This window comes from Bos grunniens, chromosome 2 (genome assembly GCF_055505025.1).
Source record: "Bos grunniens cultivar Pamir isolate PY7600 chromosome 2, Bosgru_T2T1.0, whole genome shotgun sequence".
NCBI lineage: Eukaryota > Metazoa > Chordata > Mammalia > Artiodactyla > Bovidae > Bos > Bos grunniens.
Window position 1 is genome coordinate 100,065,846 of NC_141166.1, and position 15,614 is coordinate 100,081,459.

Here is a 15,614-nt window from a genome sequence, read left to right on the forward strand (position 1 = left end):
GAACATACACACACACATATGCATACTTATAACACATATTAGTGTTCCATCAACAATTTAATATTCCCACCATTTCTTTCTACTAAAACGCTGCAAAGCTATAATTTAGTCCATTTTGATGTCAACTGGCCCTAAGTTGGTAAAAATAAACCATCTGTACCTATCAAATCTATTTTTATCCTTTTCTCATTAAACTGACTTAACACATTCATAGCCCTGAAAGTCTAATGAAGTAACTGCTTATAAGGTAAGCATCCTAGATGATCCAAGAATATTTCTTCTTTCAACCCTAATAAAGGGTTGAAATTTATAAATTCTTGTAGCACACACTCTCTCTCCCACAGACAGAACATATTTATGTACTCAGGTCCAAGGACTCCCATGTTGAAGAACAATGCTATAATAGAAATAACAAACACTATACAGGCAGAAATGATGGGGAGATTAATTCCAACTGCAGAGGTTTTATGGAGGAGGTAACATTTGAGGGCAGCTCTGACATGTGAGTTTAGTGCCAAGTGTTTAAGCTTTCTATAATTTTTTTTCCATAAGATTGAAAATATGATACAAACTTGAGTAAAAAAAGACATGAATATTCATTGGCAAAGACAATAAAGAGAAATTTATCAATTTTATGAACAAAAGGTGAGGAGTTTTCTTCTAAGAAAGAAAATCAGATAATAAGATTCCAAGCAGCATAAAAATAAATGGCATACTTTGCATGTGGCAAAGTTCACTTATACTTATTGATGTAATGCTTTTTAAAGATACTCACATAAGGAAAGCATCAGGAATACTTCTATTAGTTAGACTTATTTTAACATCTATGACATGCTAATTTTAGGTACCCTTATGATGTAATACCCCCTTCAAGGATCACTGCCTTGTCAAGGTGAAGGGGCTTGCATAACTCAATGAAGCTATGAGCCATGCCGTGTAGGGCCACCCAAGATGGATGGGTCATAGCAGGGAGTTCTGACAAATCGTGATCCTCTGGAGGATGGAATGGCAAACCACCCCAGTATACTTGCAATGAGAACCTCACAAACTGTATAAAAGGCCAAAAAGATGAAACCCAAAGATGAGTCCCCCAGGTCTGAAGGTGTCTAATATGCTGCTGGGGAAGAGCAGAGGAGAATTACCATAGCCCAGAATGAACGAAGCAGCTAGACCAAAGCAGATACAATGCTCAGTTGTGGATGGGTCTGGTGATGAAAGTAAAATCTGATGCTGCAAAGAACAGTATTGTACAGGAACTTGGAATGTTAGGTCCATGAATCACGGAAAACTGGATGTGGTCAAGCAGGAGATTATAAGAATAAACATCAACATCCTAGGAATTCGTGAACTAAAATGGAATGAATGAATTTAATTCAAATGACCATTATATCTACTATTGTGGGCAAGAATACCATAGAAGAAACAGAATAGCCCTCATAATCAACAAAAGAGTCCGAAATACAGTATTTGGGTGCAAACTCAAAAATGACAGAATGATTTCAGTTCATTTCCAATGCAAGCCATTCAACATCACAGTAATCTAAGTCTATGCCCCTACCACCTATGCTAAAGAAGCTGAAGTTGATCAGTTCTACGAAGACCTAGAAGATCTTCTAGAACTAACACCTAAAAAAAAGGTGTTCTATTCATCATTGGAGATTGGAATGCAAAGTATGAAGTCAAGATATACCTGGAATAACAGGCAAGTTTGGCCTTGGAGAACAAAATGAAGCAGGGCAAAAACTAACTGAATTCTGCCAAGAGGATGCACTAGTCTTAGCAAATACCCTTTTTTCAACAACATGAGAGACGACTTTACATATGGACATTGCCAAATGGTCAATACCAAAATCAAATTGATTATATCCTTTGTAGCCAAAGATGGAGAAGCTGTATACAGCCAACAACAACAACAAAAAAGACCTGGAGCTGACTGTGGCTCAGATCATCAGCTTCTCAAAACAAAATTCAGGCTTAAACTAAAGAAAACTGGGAAAAACACTAGGCCAGCCAGGTATGACTTAAATCATATCATGTATGAATTCACAGTAGAGGCAATGAAGAGATTCAAGGGCCTAGATCTAGTTAACAGTGTGCCTGAAGAACTATGGACAGAGGTCCATATTGTACAGGAGGCAGCAAACAAAACCATCCCAAAGAAAAAGAAAAGAAGCCAAAGTGGTTATCTGAGGAGGCTTTACAAATAGCGGAAGAACAAAGAGAAGTGAAAAGCAAGACAGGGAGGGAAACATATATCCAATTAAACACAGAGTTCCAAAGAATATCTAGCAGAGATAAGAAGGCCTTCTTCAATGAATAGTGCTTAATAATAGAAGAAAACAACAAAGGGAGAAAGATTAGAGATCTCTTCAGGAAAATTGGAAACATCAAGGGAGCATTCCACCCAAAGACGGGCACAATAAAGGATAAAAATGGTAGAGACCTAGTAAACGCTGAAGAGATCAAGATGAGATGGAAAGAATACACAGAAGAACTGTATAAAAAATATCTTAATGAACTGGATTACTACAACGGTATGGTTTGTCACCCAGAGACAGACATTCTGGAGTGTGAAGTGGACCTTAAGAAGCACTGCTGTTAATAAAGCTAGTGGATGGAATGAAATTCCAACATAGCTATTCAGATCCCTAAAGGATGATGCCATCAAGGTTTTGCATTCATTATGTCAGCAAATCTGGAAGACCCAGAAGGGCCACAGGACTGGAAAAGGTCAATTCTCAAATCCTCATCCCGATTCCCAAGAAGGGTAGTACTAAAGAATATGTTAACCATCAGATAATTGCACTCATCTCCCATACTAGTAAGGTCATGCTTAAAATCTTGCATGCTAGGCTGATTCAGCATTATGTGAACCAAGAACTTCTAGATGTCCAAGCTGAGTTTAGAAAAGGAAGAGGAACTAGAGATCCAGTTGCCAGCATTTGGTGGATTATAGAGAAAGCAAGGGAATTTCAGAAACACATCTAGCTCTGTTTCATTGACTATGCTAAAGCTTTTAACTGTGTGGATCATGACAAACTGTGGAAAGCTCTTAGAGAGATGGGAATACCAGACCATCAGGTCTCCTGAGAAACCTGTATGTGGGTAAAGAAGCAACAGTCCCCTGTATGGAACAACTGACTGGTTAAAGACTGAGAAAGGAGTACAATAGGGCTGTCTGCTGTCACCATGTTTGTTTAACCTACATGCCGCACACATCATAAGAAATGCCAGGCTGGATGAGTTACAAGCTGGAATCAAGATAGGCAGGAGAAACATCAACAACCTCAAACATGTGGATGATACCACTCTAATGGCAGAAAGCAAAGAGGAACTACAGAGCCTCTTGATGAGGGTGAAGGAGGAAAGTGAAAGAGCCATCTTAAGACTAAATATTAAAAAAAAACTAAGATCATGGCATCTGGCCCCATTATTGCATGGCAAATACAAGGGGAAAAGGTAGAAGCAGTGACAGATTTCTTCTTTGGGGCTCTAAAACCACTGGATGGTGATTGCAGCCATGAAATCAGATGATTGCTTCTTGGCAGAAAAACAATGACCAACCTTGACTGTGTATAGAAAAGCACAGACATTACTCTGCTGACAAAGGTCCATATAGTCAAGAATGGTTTTCCCAGTGCTCACGTATGGCTGTGAGACCTGTAAAGAAGGGAGAACACCAAAGAATTGATGCCTTCACACTGTGGTGCTGGAGAAGACTCTTCAGAGTCCCCTGGACAGCAAGATCAACCAGTCAATTTTAAGGGAGATCAATCCTGAATATTCACTGGAAGGTCTGATGCTAAAGCTTGAGCTCCAGTATTTTGGTCATCTGCTGTGAACAGATGACTCATTGGAAAAGTCCCTGATGCTGGGAAAGATTGAGGGCAGAAGGAGAAGAGGACATCAGAGGATGAGATGGCTGGACGACATCACCGAAACAATGAACATGAACTTAGGCAAACTCTGGGAGATGGTGAGGGACAGGGAGGCCTGGCGTGCAGCAGTTCATGGAGTTGGCAAAAGTCGGACACAACTGGGAGACTGAACAACAATAACTGGATGCAATATATAAGAATTTTTCTATTTCCATTTATATCAAAATCTTTTCTCCTCTTCAGTTTTTCCTTCGTGTATTAGTAGAAAAAGAATGAAAGAGTCGAATATCATAATCCCATAACTCAGTCTGTAACACACTTCTGCTCATCTCTGAATCAGTTTCTGTAGACTCTATTTGTATTTTATCTACTCCATGACAAACATTTCAACAAACGTATATCTCACAGAAGATCTGTGCACTGGTATTCTAGAAGGTGTGAAAGGAAAAGAATAATGTGTTAATCAGATTAACTTTCAAGTAATTTTTAATTCAGAAAATATTTACCTAGTAGTCTAGGTGCTAGACTCTTTGCTGATTACAATTAAAAATACCAAACCAAATTAGAAAATTATTTTTCTTTTATATTCTCTCATGCATATATTAAGGTTACTGTACCTTTTATTTTTAGGAAGATCTATTAAATAGTTGGAGAAGGCAATGGCACACCACTCCAGTACTCTTGCCTGGAAAATCCCATGGACAGAGGAGCCTGGAAGGCTGTAGTCCATGGGGTCGCTGAGGGTCGGACATGACTGAGCGACTTCACTTTCACTTTTCACTTTCATGCATTGGGGAAGGAAATGGCAACCCACTCCAGTGTTCCTGCCTGGAGAATCCCAGGGACGGTGGAGCCTGGTGGGCTACCGTCTATGGGGTCGCACAGAGTCGGACACGACTGAAGTGACTTAGCAGCATTAAATAGTAGCTCATTTAGAATTTTTACATAAGAAGTAATCTTTAATCCAAGGATTCAGGGCTTCCCTGATAGCTCAGCTGGTAAAGAATCTGCCTGCAATGTGGGAGACCTGGGTTCAATCCCTGGGTTGGGAAGATCCCCTGGAGAAGGGAAAGGGGATCTCTAGAGAATTCCATGGACTGTGTAGTCCATGGGCTTCCAGAGTTGGACACAACTGAGCAACTTTTCACTTTTACTTTCCATCTTTAATTCAAATGAGTATGTAACATTGTACATTTTCACTTGTTGAAAGAAGTTCAGTAGGGTCTCTGCAACAGGGTATCATTTCTATCTACAGGTACTCATACTAAGAACACCATGCATACTATTAGCTCCTCTAATGTTAAAACTGCAACTTTTTGGTGAGATGCAATAGGAGTGAATGGAGGTTTCTTTTACTCAAATACACAATAGCAATAGAAAATTGATCTGTATAAAGTAATTTAAATGGCTGCTATATACTAACTTTGAAGACATGTTCACAATTCAGACTCTAGAAAACAAAATGTTTAAGACAGTTCATGATTTTAAGATGGTAGATTTTTAAATTTAATGTTTTAGATGTATTCATTGTCATAAAATATGGAAATTCTTTATTTCCATAAATTCTGGCTCAATCACTTATTATATTTTATTAAAGATATTTTAAATTTGGTATTAAATTTAAATTTTTGGTATTAGAAAAGAAGAAAAATAAAAGTCATATAATACATAGCAGACTTGTTCTTAAATGTTTGATGTTTGTAATTTCCAAATAATGACTTAACTAGCACACTGGGAAAGATACTTTACCCTTCTGACTCTCAGTTAATTACCTGTAAATGTAATACTATGCCTTCTATATTTGTCAAAGGCTCAAATAGAGATCATCTAGTATCTTAAGGAGTGAATAAATAGTTTTGTTCTTCCTTCCTAAACGCTTTGTATAAAAATATATTTATTTTAAAAATATTTAATGGGAAAAACCATGAGTAATACTAAACTTATTAACATTAGAAGAAACTTCATTAGGTACTCCGCACTTAACAAACTTTTTGGTTTGTAAACTCCTATAAGATCTGACTTCTAGGCTCATAACTTCCTCAAATTTTACATTTCAACAATAATGAACTAAAATGGTTGAATGTCCCTGAATACATGTTATTTTCAATCTATATGCTTATTTTCTCTTTCTGTATTCTCTTGTAACTCATACCTCAAAACTAGCCTAGATGTCTAGTTTTTCTTTAAATATTTAAAGATTTCCCTAGTCTTTTTAAAGATTTCCCTAGTCTCCTTTCCGAGACAAAGAGAGTGAATCATTCTATTCTTCTTCTAAAATTCAAGCCATCAAAAAGTGACAACATCAGAATGGGAGAAAATAATAGTAAACGAAGCACCAGACAAAGAATTAATCTCAAAAATATACAAGCAACTCCTGCAGCTCAATTCCAGAAAAATAAACGACCCAATCAAAAAATGGCCCAAAGAACTAAACAGATATTTCTCCAAAGAAGACATACAGATGGCTAGACATACACATGAAAAGATGCTAAACATCACTCATTATCAGAAAAAGGCAAGTCAAAACCACAATGAGGTACCATTCACGCCAGTCAGAACGGCTGCTATCCTAAAGTCTATAAGCAATAAATGCTAGAGAGGGTGTGGAGAAAAGGGAACCCTCTTACACTGGGAATGCAAACTAGTACAGCCACTATGGAGAACAGTGTGGAGACTCCTTAAAAAACTGCAAATAGAACTGCCATATGACCCAGCAATCCCACTACTGGGCATACACACTGAGGAAACCAGAATTGAAAAAGACATGTGTACCCCAGTGTTCATCGCAGCACTGTTTATAATAGCTGAGACATGGAAGCAACCCAGATGTCCATTGGCAGACGAATGGATAAGAAAGCTGTGGTACATATACACAACGGAATATTACTCAGCTATTAAAAACAATGCATTTGAATCAGTCTAATGAAGTGGATGAAACTAGAGCCTATTATACAGAGTGAAGTAAGTCAGAAAGAAAAACACCAATACAGTATGCTGCTGCTGCTGTGTCACTTCAGTCATGTCCGACTCTGTGCAACCCCACAGACAGCAGCCCACCAGGCTCCCCTGTCCCTACTAATGCATATATATGGAATTTAGAAAGATGATGATAATAACCCTATATGCGAGACAGCAAATAGACACAGATGTATAAAACAGTCTTTTGGACTCTGTGGGAGAGGGAGAGGGTGGAATGATTTGGGAGAATGGCATTGAAACATGTATATTATCATATATAAGAATCGCCAGTCCAGGTTCGATGCATGAGATAGGGTGCTCGGGGCTGGTGCACTGGGATGACCCAGAGGGATGGGATGGAAGGGAGGTGGGAGGGGGGTTCAGGATGGGGAACACATGTACATCCATGGTGCATTCATGTCAATGTATGGCAAAACCACTACAATATTGTAAAGTAATTAGCCTCCAAATAAAATAAATAAATTTATATCAAAAAAAAGTGACAACAGAGTTCAAGGGAAACAAATGAAATATAAATAAATCAAAGACATTAAAACAATGGTGTAAACTCTGTTATATTATCTTGATGTAAATCAAGGTAAATTTTGGCTATGAGTGACAGCCCAAAACTGAGTGGCTTATAAGACAGAAGTTTATCCCATTCAAGTCAAGGGTATAAGCAAGTCAGAGTGCGCAAGGTGACTTTCTGAAGTTATCAGGGACTTTCAATCTTACTGCTTTGCCCATTCTGAATTTGTGGTTTTCCCTCATTGTTCACTTATCAGATCCACATATCAGCAAGCATAGAGGAAAGGGGGAAAAGAACACATACCCCTCTTCCTTTAAGGCTACTTTCCACGCAAACTACACACAGTCCTACTTCTTATGTATCTCTAGTTAAAACTTAGTCACATGACCACATTTAGCTGTGAGACTGAAAGTGATAGTTTCATTCCAGGTAGTAATAGGCTGGGAAAAGATTAGTAGATGAGGAAAACCGACGTTAGGGTACAACAATCCATCATTGCCGGACTTGGATATATATTATTTGCTGCTGCTGTTAAGTCACTTCAGTCGTGTCCGACTCTGTGCGACCCCATAGACGGCAGCCCACCAGGCTCCCCCGTCCCTGGGATTCTCCAGGCAAGAACACTGGAGTGGGTTGCCATTTCCTTCTCCAATGCATGAAAGTGAAAAGTGAAAGTGAAGTCGCTCAGTCGTGTCCGACTCTTAGCGACCCCATGGACTGCAGCCTACCAGGTTCCTCCGCCCATGGGATTTTCCAGGCAAGAGTACTGGAGTGGGGTGCCATTGCCTTATCCAATATATTATCTGAGGTAGGTACATAACTGACATTTACTATTTAACACCAATATTTCTAGTAGTGTGTATACTATAAAATTATATAGTAATTTCTTCTAAATTTCAATTTTTAAGTTAAATATTTCTATTGGTAGAGATTAATCTCTATGAAGTTTAAATAACATTCACAGTAAAATTACCAACAGGAAAAAGAAATTTCAATAAAAACAGAAAAAGCTACTTTAATTATTATAAAAGTTGCTTTGTAACAGGTTATTAAATATGAGTTAAAATGTTAAATAAGAATATTTAAAATAAAATATAACCATTGTATTAATAAAACTACGTATAAACAAAACTGCATGTAAATGAAACTGCATGAATACTCTTAGAGAAGATACAGGATTTGGGGAGATTTGGGAAGAAAAAAGTCCATCAGTTAGTTTATTGTATCTCTTAGAAATGCTATATAGAGATTTTTAATCAAGTAGAGTGATCACAAAACAGAAGTAAAAGTTAGAATAAAGAAAAACATGGGGAGGGAGGAGGGAGGAGGGTTCAGGATGGGGAACACATGTATACCTGTGGCGGATTCATTTTGATATTTGGCAAAACTAATACAATTATGTAAAGTTTAAAAATAAAATTAAAAAAAAAAAAGAAAAGAAAAACCAGGTTTTGATCAAGATCTCGCAGTACGTGACTTTCAGCAAGTAACTTTACAGATGATGACTGTAAGGGGTCAAAAGAATTTACCACTTTGGTCTGGGTTTTGTGCTTCTGTAGTAAGCATTTTTTCATTTAGTATTCACAACATTCCATTAAACATTATTCCACTTTAAACAGAAAAAAAAACAAACTGGATAAGTGACTCAAGAGCAAAACGGCTATATTAAATATCACAGCACAAATGTAAAGGTTTTTCTAACCCAGTTCCTCTTAACCATTATGCAAGCCACCTACCTTCAAACTCTTGAATGTTGGTTTTGTCATTTGTTACATAAGCGGAATTTAGCACAACCTAAACTGTTCTAAAGTTAATTCTGGTCTTTTAAGATGTTGGTATTCTAATGAGGTCTGACTCCCTTCCCCCAATTCCCAAAAAAAATCACATAATATCAACAGATCTAATCAGTTTCTTTCCTGGATCTTATGTGAGTCAGCAAAGTTATCATTTCTATATATAAGATAGAAAGTAAAAATCCATATATTAAAATGAATAGACGAAAAGATCATAGTGTGGAAGTAAGGTAAATTTGAATATATCCCTATTCTTCATAAGGGCTTCCCTGGTGGCTCAGACGGTAAAGCGTCTGCCTGCAATGCAGGAGACCCAGGTTCCATTCCTGGGTCGGGAAGATCCCCTGGAGAAGGAAATGCCCCTTCTCATATCAATAAAAGAGCAAACCAAAAAGTTACATAAGAGGGAAGAAAGGTAACTAATATTTATAAAAATCCTTTTACATATATGCATAAATCATTTTGTGAAAATACAGAGGCACAAAGAGGCTGACTTGCTAAAGGTCATATACACAGTATACATGCAGTGACATCAGTACTTGCTCTGGTTCTAAAAGTTAGTCTCTTTCCTATCTAGCCTGCTTCCTATGGCTCAATTTTGGACATTCATGTATTCATATCCTTGTTTCAGTTTTAATGTGAGAAAACTAAAGATAATCTTTTTTCAATGATCTGATGGATGTTGGCAATTTAATCTCTGGTTCTTCTGCCTTTTTAAAATCCAGCTTGAACATCTGGAAGTTCACTGCAGCCATAAAATTAAAAGACACTTGCTCCTTGGAAGAAAAGCTATGACCAACCTAGACAGCATATTAAAAAGCAGAGATATCACTTTACCAACAAAGGTCAAAGCTATGGTTTTTCCAATAGTCATGTGTGGATGTGAGAGTTGGACTATAAAGAAAGCTGAGCACCGAAGAATTGATGCTTTTGAACTGTGGTGTTGGAGAAGACTCTTGAGAGTCCCTTGGACAGCAAGGAGATCCAACCAGTCCATCCTAAAGGAAATCAGTCTTGAATATTCATTGGAAGAACTGATGCTGAAGTTCCCATACTTTGGCCATCTGATGCAAAGAACTGACTCACTGGGAAAGACCCTGATGCTGGGAAAGAATGAAGGCAGGAGGAGAAGGGGACGACAGAGGATGAGATGGTTGCACAGCATCACCAACTCAATGGCGATGAGTTTGAGTAAACTCTGGGAGTTGGTGATGGACAGGGAGGCCTGGCGTGCTGCAGTCTATGATAGGGTTACAAAGAGTTGGACACGACTGATCGACTGAACTGAATCAAACTGAAAGATACTCTGGCTTCCCAGGTGGTTCAGTGGTAAAGAATCTGCCTGCCACCGCAGGAGATAAAGCACACACAGGTTCGATCTCTGGGTTGGGAAGAGTCCCTGCAGAAGGAAATGGCAAACCACTCCAGTGCTTTTGCCTGGGAAATCCCATGGATGGAAGAGCCTGGCAGTCTACAGTCCTTGCGGGGGAGGGGGGGGGGCGGTCACAAAGTGTCAGACATGACTGAGTACACACACACACAAAGATACTAATTTAGTTCTTTGTGGGTACTAACAAAACATTTTGCTGGATACAATTAGAAAAGATATTAAAATATTCATTTATTAAATACATATTAAAATATGCAAAATATAGGGGAATATATGTTATCAGTTACATCAGAATAATAAAAATTCAGTATTACCAAACAACTAAGGAGAGAGAGTTATTTTCAATTAGGATGATTAGGGAAAGCCTCAGAGAGATGATTACATGTGTACAGGACATTCAAGAGGAGGTTTGATTTCATCAAGAGCAATAAAAGCCTGAAAAAGAAAAAGCATATTCCAGGAACAGGGGATGACATGAATGTAAGTATGGAGACAAAATGTATATTCAGGGTGGAGTATGTAGTCCACATTGTGTGGAATGTAGTGGGTCTTCTTCTTGAATAATAAGATATTTGGGAAATATGTTACAGCCAAACTTAGGAGGGGTCTTGAATACCAAGTTAGATAGTCTGGATTTGATCATACAAGAAACAGAAAGTCACTAAATATCTTCAAGTAGAGAAACAAAAGAGTTAGAGCAATGCTTTAATAAAATTAAACTGAGGACCACATATGTATAGGCTTCAGTAGAATTACTGATGGCCAGGAAGAAGAGATAGATCATTTAGAAGATAATGACATTTCAGTGGAATATACTGGATTGGCCAAAGATGTTATGGAAAAACCTGAATAAACTTTTTGCTGAATCCAATAACATAGAGCTTAAAAACAGAAATTCTCCTGAGTTCTGAAAATTTCTGAAGAAAAAATTATATATATAAGATGTATATTATATAATACATAAATACTTAGTACAGCTTCAGCTCTGAAAAAATCTATAATATCCCCATTTCAACCACAATCTTATCTACCCTGACGAGTCCTTTAATCTCTCCATTTTCTTTGAATATATCAGCCTTCCCCTGTCTCATTTTATTCCAGTCCCATGGTCAACACTTGAACTACTCTCTCAATACTTTCAGCCTGAGTCAGTGTTGAAATCTACCCACTTTTCTTGACTTAAGGGGCTAGAGAAAGCTTCACAACCTTGACATTATGAGAAAGGGTTTCTGTTATCAGGTACTTATGAAACTCTCATATGAATACTTAAGTTTTTAACTTATTTAACATCTGATAATGTTAAATCTGAACACTACCTCTCTTTCTGAAATTCTTGAATTCAAACAGTTGTAATTAAATGTTCTCTTGGCGGCGCCCGCATCAGTGCCCCGGTCCACAGCAGCGCCCCCGCCCGCCGCCCCGGGGCCCACCAGGCCGCCGCCTCCGCGTGCCCCGAGCCTCTGACGGCCGCGCGCTACGTGAGGCGCCCCGGGAGAGGGACCGCGCGCGGGAGGGCGGCGCAGGAGGGAGCGCGGGGAAGCCGGGGCGCCCCGACGAACCCCGCGTCCCAGAATCCCGGACCTGGAGCCCGGGAGCACCGAGTCGGTGGGAGGGCAGCAAAAAAAATAAATAAATAAATAAAATAAATGTTCTCTTAATATTACTCTAAAAATGTACTGAGGGTCAGCATTTTTTAATTAAAAAAAATACCTTTTTCATACGATGTTAATTTTAACTTCCTGATTGTAAAACACTAGATGCAAAACAGAAGGATGCTACAGAAATATGTTAATATTTTGCTGTAAACCATTAGTTAGGGCCATAAAGTTCTGATTAAGAAAAAACAAGCAAGCAAAGAGCTGCAAATCAGAGATATTTAAAATGCTCCCTTAGGAAAATGAATGAACATGCCATAAAAATCTGTGGACTCAACGATGATGATAAAGCCTTTAAAAATACAATAAAAGCTCTTTCTGGACTCTGAAAAATGTTAAATGTAACAAATGAACCAGTTTTCAAAAAAAATGTTAAAACATAAAGATTATATATATACAGATTAACATTTCTGATAATTACTGCTTCTAATGAACAATTAAAATAGGATTAAAGAAGCAGACTCACTGAATAAATAATATACTCAATTTTTTCCTGTTATTTAAAAGGCATTTTCAAAAATGCTGTAAAATTTCATTACTGCAATTCAGATTTTACTAGTTAGAATTTTCTAATAATATAGATCAAAACCTTAGATAAAGTTTTTCTTTATATAGCATATTTCCTTATACACAGTAGAAATTAACATTTTAAAATTAAAGAGGAAAAGTATCCATTTCTTAAGAAAACTATCCTTTTGAACAACTCTCCATATTTGGAAGACTCTTTATACATCAATGAAAATTTTAAAAAAGAAGTCTAAGAATCCTTTCAAGAATGCTGTTTTCACAGTCCTTCGTAATATGTGATTGCAGTCCCAAGTAATTTTATTGTTATAATCTTTTTCCTAATGTGGAGTCACCTCAAATATTTTGTACCATATTTTATAAAAACAAAACTAAAAATGATGATTCAGGTTGTAATTATGATTCACACTGAAATATGTATATATAATTGGGCATATAATTTCAGTTATAAATTAAGGATAATTTTCATTTAAAGTGTTTAAAATCATTTAAAGAACTATTTAAACTATACAGTGTGAGACATGAATCATTAAATGTTAATATTCAATTGGCTGTAGAAAGAAAAACAATTAAAAATTATAAATATTTTCTAACTTAATTCTCATTCTCAGAGAAAACAAAACATCTTTAAAAGCTTAATTATCATTTTAGTCTTACTGTGATCAATGTGGTCAATCTTGTGACATCACTGTTGAGAAACCTGTAATAGGAAAACAGAAATACATTCAGCTGAATCATACTTGAGTAAGTAGTTTCAAAAACTAAAAACTTTGTTTAGAATATTTGTCTGTCATGATGCCATAAGGTATTCTAAAATTATCAGGAAAAGTACAATTGGCATGACACAAATTAGCATAAAACACCTAGAGTTTATCTATAGGTCATTATTTCTTATTGCATGGCAAATTATGTTTCATTTATAATCAACAACACTCCAGAGTAAACATATTAGTAAATAAACAATAGGTCACTCAGGTTAGTTTTATTTGTTTTCAAATATTTACTAAGAAGAGAATCAGTCTTAAATATACTATAAAACAAATGACAGATAGGTATCCTTTTTTTTCTATGATTAAATCAGCTGCTCAGTCTATGCCCAAAACATGATCTACTCCTTATTATCAATCAACAGGAGAAACTCTGCATTGCAGGCAGATTATTTACCAGATAAGTTACCAGGGAAGCTTAAGAATACTGGAATTGATAGCCTATCCCTTCTCCAGGAGTCTTCCTGATCCAGGAATTGAACTGGCCTCTCCAGTACTGCAAGCGGATTCTTTACCAGCTGAGCTACCAAGGAAGCAATTTAAGGTGAGCTTTTAAACGTTTAGTGTTTAAAAGTAATACAACATTAATGGTGTTTTAAGATTCATAATTAGCTTTCATTATTATTTCATTCTCTCATAAGAATTCCTTCAAAGTGGGAAAGAGGTATTTCTCATTATACACTCAGGAAAACAGACGTTGGAGAGGATGCATGACTTGCCCAGGCACACAGAACTGAGTTTCCCTTGGTTCCTCTTTTTATCCAAACCTCCCACCCAATCCATCCTGCCAACCATTCTTCCCCATTCTGTCCTTGTTACTGCTGTTTACCTCACTAGTTCAAGATATTGCTCTCCTATATCACGATTCTAGTCTACTGTCCTTAACTCAGCGACAAATGTATCAGCTCACATCACTCCCTTACTCAAAACTGTCCAATGGCTTTTCCATCAATTAGCATATAATCTGTAATACCTACCATGGCCTATTAGTCTCTCTGTCACCTGGCTTCCTGATCACAGCTTCTGTCACTCTCTCCTTACTATGTCCCAGTCACCATGACCTTTTTGATATTCCCAAAATATACCAAACCTGTCCCTCTTCAGAGCCTTGACATTTGCTGTTCTCTCAGCCTGGAGCAATTGTTCCCTGTATCTTTACAGGACTGGCTTTCTTACTTCATTCAGTGTGATAAAAATGTCAGTTCCTCAGAGAAGCCTTCTCTTACCACCAGAGACTGTTTTTCAGCTGCTAGCTCTGTAAGAGAAGATCACTGGAGCACTAGTGTAATAGCTGGAACCCAACAACTACTCAAGAAAGAGCTGCTGAATGAATGACTGAACAATTACTTATTGATTTCTTACTGCATCTAGCACTATGCCCAGAGGGACATATAAATAAAAATGCTTACAATTTCTATTTAAGAAAAATATGCCATAACAACTTTCATATGCATTTTTAAAAATCACTGCAGGGAGAATTTGGGAAGTTCAAAAAAAAAAAGTGGACAAAGCAGGGAGTGGTGGGAAAGTGAGTACAATGAGTTACAGGTGTGATATAATGACAGTCTGGACAGTGAAGATGAGTACAGACAGAATGGGAAACCCAAGCAACATCTTGCATGGAGAAATAAGAGGACTTCACGCTAAACTAAGTACAGGAACAAGGACATCAGAGAATGAAAGATTATCGGGGATACAATGAAAGAAACCTGCAGTGGTAGAGTAGAGTGACTTTCATGTTGGACAATAAATAAACCCAATGTTACCAAAGGCTATTCAAATGGAGACATTTCTCAACAACAGGTAGAAATTGTGACACAGAATAGAAACTGGAGCCTATTATACAGAGTGAAGTAAGCCAGAAAGAAAAACACCAATACAGTATACTAACGCATATATATGGAATTTAGAAAGATGGTAACAATAACCCTGTATACGAGACAGCAAAAGAGACACTGATGTATAGAACAGTCTTTTGGACTCTGTGGGAGAGGGAGAGGGTGGGATGATTTGGGAGAATGGCATTGAAATACGTATAATATCATATATGGAACGAGTCGCCAGTCCAGGTTTGATGCACGATACTGGATGCTTGGGGCTGGTGCACTGGGACGACCCA

General features: G+C 37.4%; 1 protein-coding gene across 33 annotated transcripts in view; it reads right to left on the bottom strand.

The window, feature by feature from the left end:
* BAZ2B (bromodomain adjacent to zinc finger domain 2B) overlaps positions 1-15,614 on the bottom strand; it is a 332,790-nt gene that overhangs the window by 238,754 nt on the left and 78,422 nt on the right. For all 33 annotated transcript variants that reach the window (XM_086355017.1, XM_086355007.1, XM_086354868.1 and 30 more), the window contains exon 2: positions 13,386-13,428. The gene's annotated coding sequence lies outside the window, so the exon portion shown is untranslated. The remainder of the gene's footprint in view (positions 1-13,385; positions 13,429-15,614) is intronic.